Below are 11,202 nucleotides of genomic sequence, written 5' to 3' on the forward strand. Positions count from 1 at the left end.
GTCCAATGAGAGTGAGTTTTTAGTAATTTCCAACCAACTTTAGTTGCTAAAGCTTTTGAAAAAAAATGTAAGTCCTTTAAACCCTAACCTCCAAAATCTTTAGGAGCAACTATTATTATCTGGATTACCCATGGAAGAATAGATTGATCTGATAAACCTGACCATAAAAGATTACAACGTTTTTTTTATCTTGTTTAATATGCCTTTTGGAATCCAGGAAAGCCACATCTAAGAAACTAATATTGCCTCAAGGACTGATTTAATAAGAAAAAGTCTTCCAGCTCTAGAAAGCCATCTTAAGCTCCAATTTTTAAGCCTTTTTTCAATTTTTTCTATTAACCAAAATCCTTCGGCAAATTTATATGAGTTAGGTTTTAACTTAAATCCAAAATATTTCAATCCCACAACAATCTCATCTGTGACAAAGGGAAACATACCTTGATAAAAATCCATATCTTCAACATTCAACCCACAAATAGATAAAGTAGATTTTGTTATGTTAATCTTAATACCTTTAACAACTTCAAAAGAGCAAGTGCATATTTGATGGTTGTAGAATATCTTCTTGTAACATCACAAAAGATGAGAATGTTATCTACAAATAGTAAATTTGAAGTGAGAAGCCCAAAAAGTACACATAATTGTTGGAAATAATACTGAGAGGGGGGGGGGGGGGGTGAATCAGTATTATTAATTTCTTTTCAATAAATTATCCAGATTTATGCTTTAAATTATTCTTCCAAAATTGATAATTAACTTGTATGTCAGTACCATAAAATGATGAACAAGAACAGTTAAAAACAGATTGTCACACAACGGAACACTTGATATAAGGTGGAAACCCAATGTGGGTGAAAACCACCTGCTGCAATATGTCTCTGTCTTCTTTCAAATAGAATTTCTTTTACAATGAATTTTTACTGGTGCAGTCCTTTACCAGTACGCAGGCTGCAACCTGCAGAGGGCTACAACCCTCTCTCGTTTTCCAGTCTCTCCTGGAAGGAGCTACAACCCCCTACTTCATTCAAGGACCACGTTTCATTAATTTTCAGACTGGATCCAAGAAGATCAAATGGTCATCAAGGATAAACAAATCTTCAGAATTACCCAGGCATTAGATCAATATATATTTTCTTTATACAACATATCTTTCAAAATCACCCAAGCGCCAACCCAAGCACTATATCAAAATATAAATAAATGCTCGATCTGGTCACCCATTAAAACAGAGGTTGTTTATGCCGAAATCAGAACACAATGCAGAAGATATACATATAACAGTGCACCCGGAGGCTAGGCACAAGACAAACCCAATATGCGCACCCAGAACCTGAACTGCAATACACCTGAAGCAATGCGATTTCTCTCGAAGAAATGTCTGAACTTCAAGCCTGCGATCCTTTGCTCTGTTCTACGCGCATTCTCCTTGATCAGTAATTGCTCCTTAACCGATCACAAGAATGCCAATCAATTCTCCCTTAAGATCTTCAATTCATAATCAATGCGTTGCCAAAGGATCTCTTTTCTTCTTATATAGTCATGATTTTGATAAAACCATGAGTCGAAACCAGAGGATCCGAAATCCTGTGGCGCAACTGTTTTGACCGATCTCTTAAGAAAAAGGCTTAAGCAGGAAAACGATGAAAACGGTCCAAACAAAAAAAGGCGGACTTTAAACTGAATGAACCCATAATAATACTATATCGGGTCCGCTTCTCATCGCTACCAGCGCATGCCCATATCATGGCCTATTCCCGACGTCCGATCCGATGGATCGGATGCGACATGCCCATTAACCAGCCTTTATATATATATCGGGTCCGCTGTTTTCATCGCTATCGGAAATTTGAAGTGGAAGGCTTTTATAAACTGTGCGATCACCGCGGAGGCGATGTTATTATAAAATCCCTTTAAAGCTTCCATCGGGTCCGCCACCTCTTATCGCAATCGGAGGATTGGGGTGGATGACCCTATATACATTGCGACATTCTGCGAATGCGATATTATTATAAACCACATTTGAAATGCCATCGGGTCCATATGTTATCACAATGGATTACCACGAATGCGATGTTAATATATGCTGCCTTTAATGCTTCCATCGGGTCCGCCACCTCTTATCGCAATCGGAGGATTGGGGTGGGCAACCCTTTATGCATTGTGATATACTGCGGATGCAATATTATTATAAACCAAAAGCGATATGTCGTCGGGTCCAATGCATACATGCTATTGATTATTATGTAATACATACATACATATACATATACATATACATATACATATACATATACATATACATATACATATACATATATATATGGGTTTTAAGTGCCCAAACACCTCCCGATAGTATTAATGAATGCATATATGGGATTTGATCGCCCGAACAACTCCCGATAGAGTTAAACCATGCATCCAAGGGTTATATAGGCCCGATTCCTCCCGATAACTGCTTCTTTGGCATATATAAGTGAGATGTTCGTCTATGAGAGGGTTGCCATCAAGTACAACGCATGCATCACAATGCCAACAATAATCCTTTCAAAGAACCACTTCTTTTAGCCTCCCAAGAATTTGACTTAATCCTTTAGTGACCAATAAAAATAGAAGAGGTGATAATTGACATCAAACTTGCCGAAAGACCTCTTTGAGCATGAAAGAAAGGTGAGGTTGATCATGGGTTGATCAATTTATCAGAACAATGAAGGAAATAAAGGTTATGTAGCTCATAATCCAGTTTACAATTGGAATACTAAACCCCAGATGTGTAAGTAAGAGACAAATATAGATCCAACTTACTCGATCATATACTTTTGAAAGGTAAAACTTTAGAATTGCACCTTTGATATTCCTTAATTTTAGACTATGTAGTCCTTCCTCGGCTACTCCAATAGCTTCATGGATCTGACACCCTTCAAGGAAGCTAAACTACTCTTTTGATATCACTTTAGATAAGATTGGCTTTAAATGATGGGCAATGACCTTATATACACAATCACATAGAGATATGTGTTGAAACTCGTCAAAAGTAGTAGGGTTGTCTACTTTTGGAATTTAAGCGATAAAAGTACTATTAAATGAATATAGAACCAACCCTGTAGTTCATAATTTTTCCACAACACAAAGAATATCATCTCCAATTAGTTCATAAAAAGCAATGAAAATTTTCACTCACCACTTGTCAAGACCAAGACTCTTGTCCTTTTGAAAAATTGAGAACACCTCTTTTAATTCTTCAGATGTCATTTCCTCCATTATAGGCGCATTCTTTACATTATTTGAAAAAATAGGAAAAAAGAAGGCAATCACACAACTTCTGTTATCATTGCTTATCGAGGTTATTTAAACAAGGATTCAAAATGAGACTTTCCCATATTTGCAAGATCTTCAAACAAAGAGGCTCTATTACCTTCTAGGTCATGCAGTTCCCATATAGTATTTGTAGATTTCTTGCCTTTTGCAACATTATGAATTTTTTTTGTATTGTCATCTCTTGCCATAAGCCAAACAATACTACTCTTAAGTCTCCAAGTAGCTTCTTGTTCATACAATTTTTTTTTTTTCTAGATTCCAGCTGAACAAGTCTATCCTTTGTATTCTCCGTGAGATAACCCTCAGAAGCTTCATCAATGATAAGGATGAGACTATCTTCTATTGCTCTTAATTCTTCAATGTACCTTTGACAGGACATCATTGCATGGTCAGTCCATATTGCTTCTATAAATCAATTTAGCAACTTCAAAATAGATTCTGACTGAGAAGGACAGTGCCACAAAATTTGGCAAGATGGGAATTTGGAAATTCATTATAGAGTATAACAAATGATTGTGCGAGTTTGATATTTTTTTACAATCAATTAGGAATATGTGGTGAGAACTTCATTTTTTTTCTTAAATTAATTAAATTTAATATAACAAGGGTATTGTTTTTTATGTGAAAATATATGTAAAGTTGGAGATAATCGTAATTGGTATAAAATATAGTTATATGTTTTTTTTTTTTTAAAGATATTCTTTGGATTATGAGAACATAACATTTAAGTGTAACAAATGATATTTTTTAGGATATTTATAATTTGCTTGATGCTATGTTTTAGATAATTTTTTATTAGGAAAAAAAGAAACCAAATCAAAATCAAAGAGATAATTTTGTCTAAATGAATTGAATTTAGATATTAGCTTTAGTCAAAATGAGGTAAATTATTGGGGAATCCACTTCTTTCTTGAGTGATAAAGTTGAAGATATATATAGAGGACTTTCCTCCTCAAGGGGGTTGTAGCTATTGCTCCATTAGTGGAACAAAAATGCATCATGAAACTATTACATCTTATTTAAATACGAAAATGGATCTTTTTAAGGACTTTGATCGCTCGCCTTCTAAGAGGGCTTCCCTCTGTGGATCAATATCTTATTACATTCATCCATAAAGGAGCATTTAAAATTGTGAAAATAAAGTCAATGAATTGTAAGTATTGGGAAGGGGGTGTAGGGTATTGGGTTTGGGGGTGTTGGGGGGGGGGGGAGAGGAGGCGGGGTGGTTATTGGTATTGGCAGAATAAAAGAGCATCTCTAGTAAAAATAAGGGGTATTTTTACTTGGAGTGATTCATATTGTGGAGCAATACCTTATTAAAAGGACATTTAAAATTGCGAAAAATAAAGTCAACATAATGGTATTGGGGGGTGATGTAGGGTATCAAGGGGTGTATAGATATTAGAGGTTGATGTAGGGTATCAAGGGGTGTATAGATATTGGAGGGTGATGTAGAGAATTAAGGGGTCTATAGGTATTGGGGAGTGATATAGGGCATCGATGGGTGTATATGTTTGGGGGTATAAAAGGGGTTATATAGTAAAATGTAGCATCCAAAGCATAACCACCTCTAAGCATAATGTAGCATCCCCATTTAATGCTCTGCATGCAAAGCATTAAACCCATAGCTATGGGTATGATGTTTTAGTGTTCCATCAAACCCATAGCCAGGAATTCTCATAATTTTTTCTTCCCATAAGAAATGAATCACTGTGTTCAAATAATTATTGGGTTCCATCATATTGGCATTCATCAGATCTATGCTTCCACCATCTGACATAAACTTAATTCGTTCAATAGTGTACCAAATCGATACTTAACATTCTTCCATAACTTAGATTGCATATCTAGCCACACCTATGAGGTGACCAACCAACTGATCGTTTGCTAGATGTTTTTCATGTCGATGCTTTAAATTTGACGCATTAACACATCAGCAAAGCGGGAGGGGAGGTTTTGCCATTGTGCACCTGTTACAAGGGAGAAAATTTAAGACTTTAAAATTTATAACAAAAGTTGATTAATAAGGCCAAAAAACTTGTGTTTTCTACCATGAATATCATTTAGACTCTAGCATATTTATTGGGGCTATTATGTCAATGATTTGACAAGCTTAAATTGACATAATTAAATAATCCAATATAGAAGATGAGGGTGGAGCCATGGAATGAACATCATTCTGCCTTTGCTTAGCCAACTCACTAATGACTCATCTAAGATCAACGATTTCTGATTCAAGAGAAGAATTATATGGTTTTTCGTGTTTCAATTTGTCGAGCCAAGGAATATGAGTCGTGAATCATATTGATATTGCATTGATGAAAATAGACTTATATAACATACAAGAGTGACCCTTTATTTCATCTTCCAAGGTCGATTCCTTTTATAACTACTCATATTTCCTTTTATTTACATATTTACAAGTTATCTAACCAATCCCAAAGGATTAGGTGTATAACATTCCCCCCCCCCCTAATTTGAAGGGGTGTTTGTGAGTCGACATGATTTTATATCAATTTAGTGTTTGTAAACTTTGAAGCACACTAAAGTATGTAATATGAGTTAAGTTAGATTATTTGTCACTTCTAAATCAAAACTAACAACTCAATTCAAGAATCATGAAACAAAACTCTTAACATATTCACACAAGCTTGTAATGAAATCACTGTTACTTGATTTAAGAATACTTCAAACTAGGCATATACTATGATCTCTCACACAAATCCAACTTCTCTATGCAATCATCTCAAAAATTCCAAGTTTTCACTCAAATGATGGGAAAATGATCAAAGGGGTTTTCAATCAAAAAGGATAACTAATGCACTAGGGCCTTCCTTCTTGGTGGAGGCAAGTGGACATTCTGACAATCTTTTACTCAACTTAGTTAATATAGAGCCAATACTAGTTATAGGGATGAGAATGCACTACAACCTTCCTCATCTATGAGAGTGAAGATGAGTGGTTGCTCATAGTCTTCTACTCATCTCTTTAACTAGCATGTACTTGAAGCATCATTCTATTCTAGAAGAGAAGTAAATGAAAGCAAAGAACTATGGTGTTTGAAAGGTTTAAGGTAAAAAGACAATTTTCAAGAGGTTGGGGCCTTCTTCTCTTAGAAAATTGGTGAATGGCACTCTCACTGCCTTGATTACTTTTATCAATTAGGCTAATTTTCAAACAACAGCTTGCATATAATAATAAAAAATAAAAAATGATACTGAAATCTATGGCTATGCAAAAATATAAATTCATTGATGCACAGGAATTATCACGTAGCTCTTCAAACGTAACTATGATATCTATGAGAATCAAGCCAAATATAACAAGCCAATGAAGCCAATATATATTTAACATAATGAAACCTTACTCATATCAAAAAATGCTAATAAAATCTAAGCATGTTCAATCAATATATAATATGATAACTAATTTCTAATTAAAATTTAAATACCTAATCTTGTTCCTCTCTTTTCTACCTCATCAAAATGAATACTTTCAAGTGTTTTGGTGAGCCATTTTGGGGGACCTTTTTGAGATGGTTTAGGTTTCTTCACTGATTGAGATGGGGTTGCATCAATATTCAACCTTCCAATCCTCTCAATCACATCACTTAAAAGGGTCCTCATCAATTACATTTATCAGATTAAATTTAAATTAGGTATTTAAATTTTAATTAAAAATTCCTTATAAACTCACTTATAATTAAAAATTCCTTATAACATCACTTATAAAAGTATAGTTCATTTTTACTATAAACTATTTATTAATACAAAATTAATCAATTATTATTTAAAATTTTTGAAAAATTAAAATAAAATAAATACAAATGTTTATCTACAATTTAAAAATAAAAAATAAAACAAACTATTAAATAATAATAGTAATAATTTTTATTAATTTTATTTTTATAATTAAAATAATATCATTTACATAAAATAATTTTATAATTTACTATGAATCCACTTTATCATCTCCACAAAACATAATTAAAAATTAAATTAAATATGATGGTTAGTTTTTTATTTCCCAAAATATATATATATAAGCCACCTATTTTAGAATAAAATAAAAAACAACTAATTGTTAGCTTTTTATACCTCAAATAAAATTTTAAAACAGTGAAATGTACCAAACAAACCACTAAGTTAAAAATAAAAAACAATTCATGGAGAGGCTTACAAAATTAGCAGAACTTTCAAAATCAGCAGGTTTAATTATTGGCTTCCCTTTAAGTCCGACTTTACTAACTTTGAATTGAGGTTAACTCAATTATAAATTTCAAAATATTTCCTAATTGAATTGACAAGAATGAAATTGGACTATTTTATTTGCATTTTAAATATACAATTAAAAAAAAAAATCTCAAATTTTATTACTTGTTATAACAGATTCGCCCCGTCGTTTTAATAATAAGAATACTAAATAATATTACAAATCCACATAAATATCTTGATCAAAAGGATTACCTCTCACGTAAATTTATTCCTTCTCATATAAAAATTCAAATGATTTTGTAGACATTGTCGACTACTTTCTTATAAGTTAAGCGACAATGTATGGGACAGACTAGAAGGTGGATTGCACAGTGGAAGTGCTAAGGCCTTCTCAGGGAAAAACCTGAAAAAATCTCTGTAGATTCCTTGCCAATGTGGGCTTCAACCAAACTACACACAAAGCTCTTGAATAAATTGGATTTCACACAACCAAACATTTTTGGGTTCTTAATATACTCTTCAAAATCTTCCTCACCCATACTCGGCACCCTCTCGCACACTTTCAACTCTCAATCTCAAAAGCTCCACACTTTTTTACTGCTTTTCTAAGCTCATCTGCATTCGGAAAATACCATGGAAGATTTTAAAAGTCTCTCAAATCTCTTCCGATAATCCCCTGCAATCGATATCACAACACCAAAAGATTAATACCATTAATATTTGCATTCTCAGATCCACATTGTTAACTATAAATGATTTGATAAGAATTTAAGACTTATTTTTTGTCATCTTCCCTGTGTCACCAATTCATCTCATGCATCTTCAAAGTCCTGGCCACAAAATTCTCCTCCCACAGAGACTTGTTTTGCAGGAGGCCAAGTGTCTGGCCTCCCATCATACACAAGAAGAGCATGCTTCTTGCGGCCATCTCCTGAGCTCTGCACTTTATGAGAACGTTGAGATCATTGTTAGATTACTTTGAATACGCCTCTGCAATATCCTACCCACATTTGTTGATACAAACTCTTCCATTATTAAATAAGATCAAACCCTTCATCACAACATCTGAGGCACCTGCAATAAGGAGCTTGGCGATCCAACCATCTCAAGCAACTTCCAACATGTGAATTACCCTTCATACCCATCCAAAGTGATTGAGGAAGAAGAGCCCTGGTGCCCCATAAAGGTTTTGTCCATTGCATCCCATTCCTTAACCTCAAACAGACTCGATTCCACAACACTGTAACAAAACAACCCAAACTCCACGATTCAATCCTCGGATATTGACTGCAAATGAAAATGAAATTGGCGCGATAAATCAATTCAAATTCAAATCGGTGAATCGCGCGGCTTCATGATTGGTGTTGGGAGCAGCGAGTAAAACGACGGACTGCGGAGAAATGTACGTAATTAATTATCTGGGTCAATGCTCATCCCCACGCGGCCTGAAACACATTCTCCGACTACTCCGCATACTCCACCGGAAACACATGCTGGCCGCCGGAGTCAAAAACGAGACGGGGCGGGCGGGCCCTCGTTGGTGGGTCCCGCGTATGTCACCGGAAACGCGAGGTCGCCCACCGGAGTTATGTATGCTATCCCACTGACATGCACCACATACATAGATGGCAAAGGCATTTATGACTCAATATATGGCTGGTTAGCCCTTGCCGTGAGAACTCGCTTATACACAGATAATCGCGTATAATTCGCATGTGTGGGCAGTTAACTGGCATGCACAACAGTGTAATTCGCATATTCGCCGTGAGAACTCGCATATTCGCTATGATAACTCGCACATACGAGCTTGACAATCTGCATTTACTGTCGTTATAAATCGCATTGCCGGTGTGATCACTGTCAAATTCGCACCATATAACTCGCCATAGACATCGAGATAATCTACATATTTCTTGAACCGCTTCTTCTGTGACGACAACTTTCCGTCCACCTGATCCTCCAATGAAGGCGAGGGCAGAATCGCGGCTCTGCTCTTCATGTTATTATTGACTAGGGCCGCAGCAATAATCTGCAGGAGAAGTCGGCCTAGCACGTCCATGGTGGCAGGTTGGAACGACAGAGTGAGGAGATTCAAACGCAACATACTCTTCGCATGCAACACATAAATTCAAGTATTTATACCATTATCCTTGCTGGATGGTTAATTTGAGAATCTCTCAGAAATTTTAAATGTCTTTGTTTTTGAGAATCTCTGAGAAATTTTAAGTGTTTTTGTTTATTATAAGTGCTGCATGTGGGGAGGAGAATGGGGACTAGAAACTGGGACCTGGCCTCTCTTGTATCGTTGGAGGGATTAAACAAGTTAAACACTTTGGCGGAAATATGGTTGGCAAATATGACTAGATTAGCAGTGAAATACCCGCCTATATAAAAGCTGATGAAGTTTTAGTTCTCTATGTAAATATGATGGTAGCAAACTTATTAATCTAATGTTTATATATATATATATATATATATAATAAATTTTAGATTTTATTATCAACCACATATATTTATTTATACATTATATTAAAAGGAATAATTTCTATTGTAAAATTGAGTTATGACTTTAAATCTACTCATTATTAGTATAGATATATTTTTAACTTATTGTAAGTCGAAAATGTTTTCCTAAATTTTGTACTTAATGTGGATTTATATTTTTAGAGATTTGATTGGTTGAGAATTTTGTACTTAATGTAGATTTATATTTTTAGAGATTTGATTCGTCGAGATGCTTGGTAGTTTTGAAGTTATCATGAGCTTTTAAGATTTGACACTAAAAATAAGTTATAAATTTTTAATTTTTTTAAAATAACAAATCATTTTGATTTAATTACACGTGCAAAGATTTATTAATCATATTCTAGAGACTCAAGGTAGACGATAGAAGTTTATCTCAAAAGCTTCAAAGAAAATTATACTTCAGTATTTATTGAAAAGTTTAAAAATGATTTTTTTTTTTTATGAATTTTTACATTTTTGTTTTACCAAATAATGACAATAAAGAATAATTGGTGCCATATAGTGAGATTATTCTAAAATTTTCAAATGTGAATATATTTTAATTATCTTATTTGAAAATATCGAAAATAACCAATTTTATGATTTTTTAGCTTATTTTGATGAAAACATTACACTAAAGTTTTTGTTGGGATTAGGAATTCCCTCTAATAATTACTATGAGGTTTAGGCCCTTCTTCAATACCTAATGATAGCTCATGTGAGAAAAAAGTCAATTAGCTAATTGTTTGATTATCTCATGTTCATAGTTAGCACAAGGATTAATTAGGAATAAACGACCTTAACTATTGGCCAAGAAAACATCACCCAAAGACATGCTTTTAAAGGGTATCATAAATAAAATTGTGATAAAATTAAATGAATTCAAATCTTATGAGATTAGTGATAATTATGAAAAACAATCAATTAGCTAATTGTTTGATTATCTCAAGTACATAGTTACCAAAAGGATTAATTAGGGTTAATGTTAGTGAGCAATTCAGACCCATCCTATTATCCAAATAACATTAACCTCTTCATTAAAAAATAGTTAGAAAAATGGTGCGAAATGGCATATTCGAGGAACATTAGTCATGTATCCACAATTATTAACATTTTAGGAGTTTCAAAGCCTTCAAGGTTGCTCCCCTAGTTGTTAGTGTATACAAAA

General features: G+C 34.0%; 1 pseudogene; it reads right to left on the reverse strand.

Annotated features, from left to right (window-relative positions):
• Positions 1–7,850: 7,850 nt before the first annotated feature.
• LOC149193499 (gibberellic acid methyltransferase 1-like) lies at positions 7,851–8,668 on the reverse strand (annotated as a pseudogene).
• Between the last annotated feature and the right edge of the window lie 2,534 nt (positions 8,669–11,202).

The sequence above is a fragment of the Pinus tabuliformis genome, chromosome 2_2 (assembly GCF_031772625.1).
Source record: "Pinus tabuliformis cultivar Carrire ecotype Pingquan chromosome 2_2, CPIR1, whole genome shotgun sequence".
Classification (NCBI taxonomy): domain Eukaryota; kingdom Viridiplantae; phylum Streptophyta; class Pinopsida; order Pinales; family Pinaceae; genus Pinus; species Pinus tabuliformis.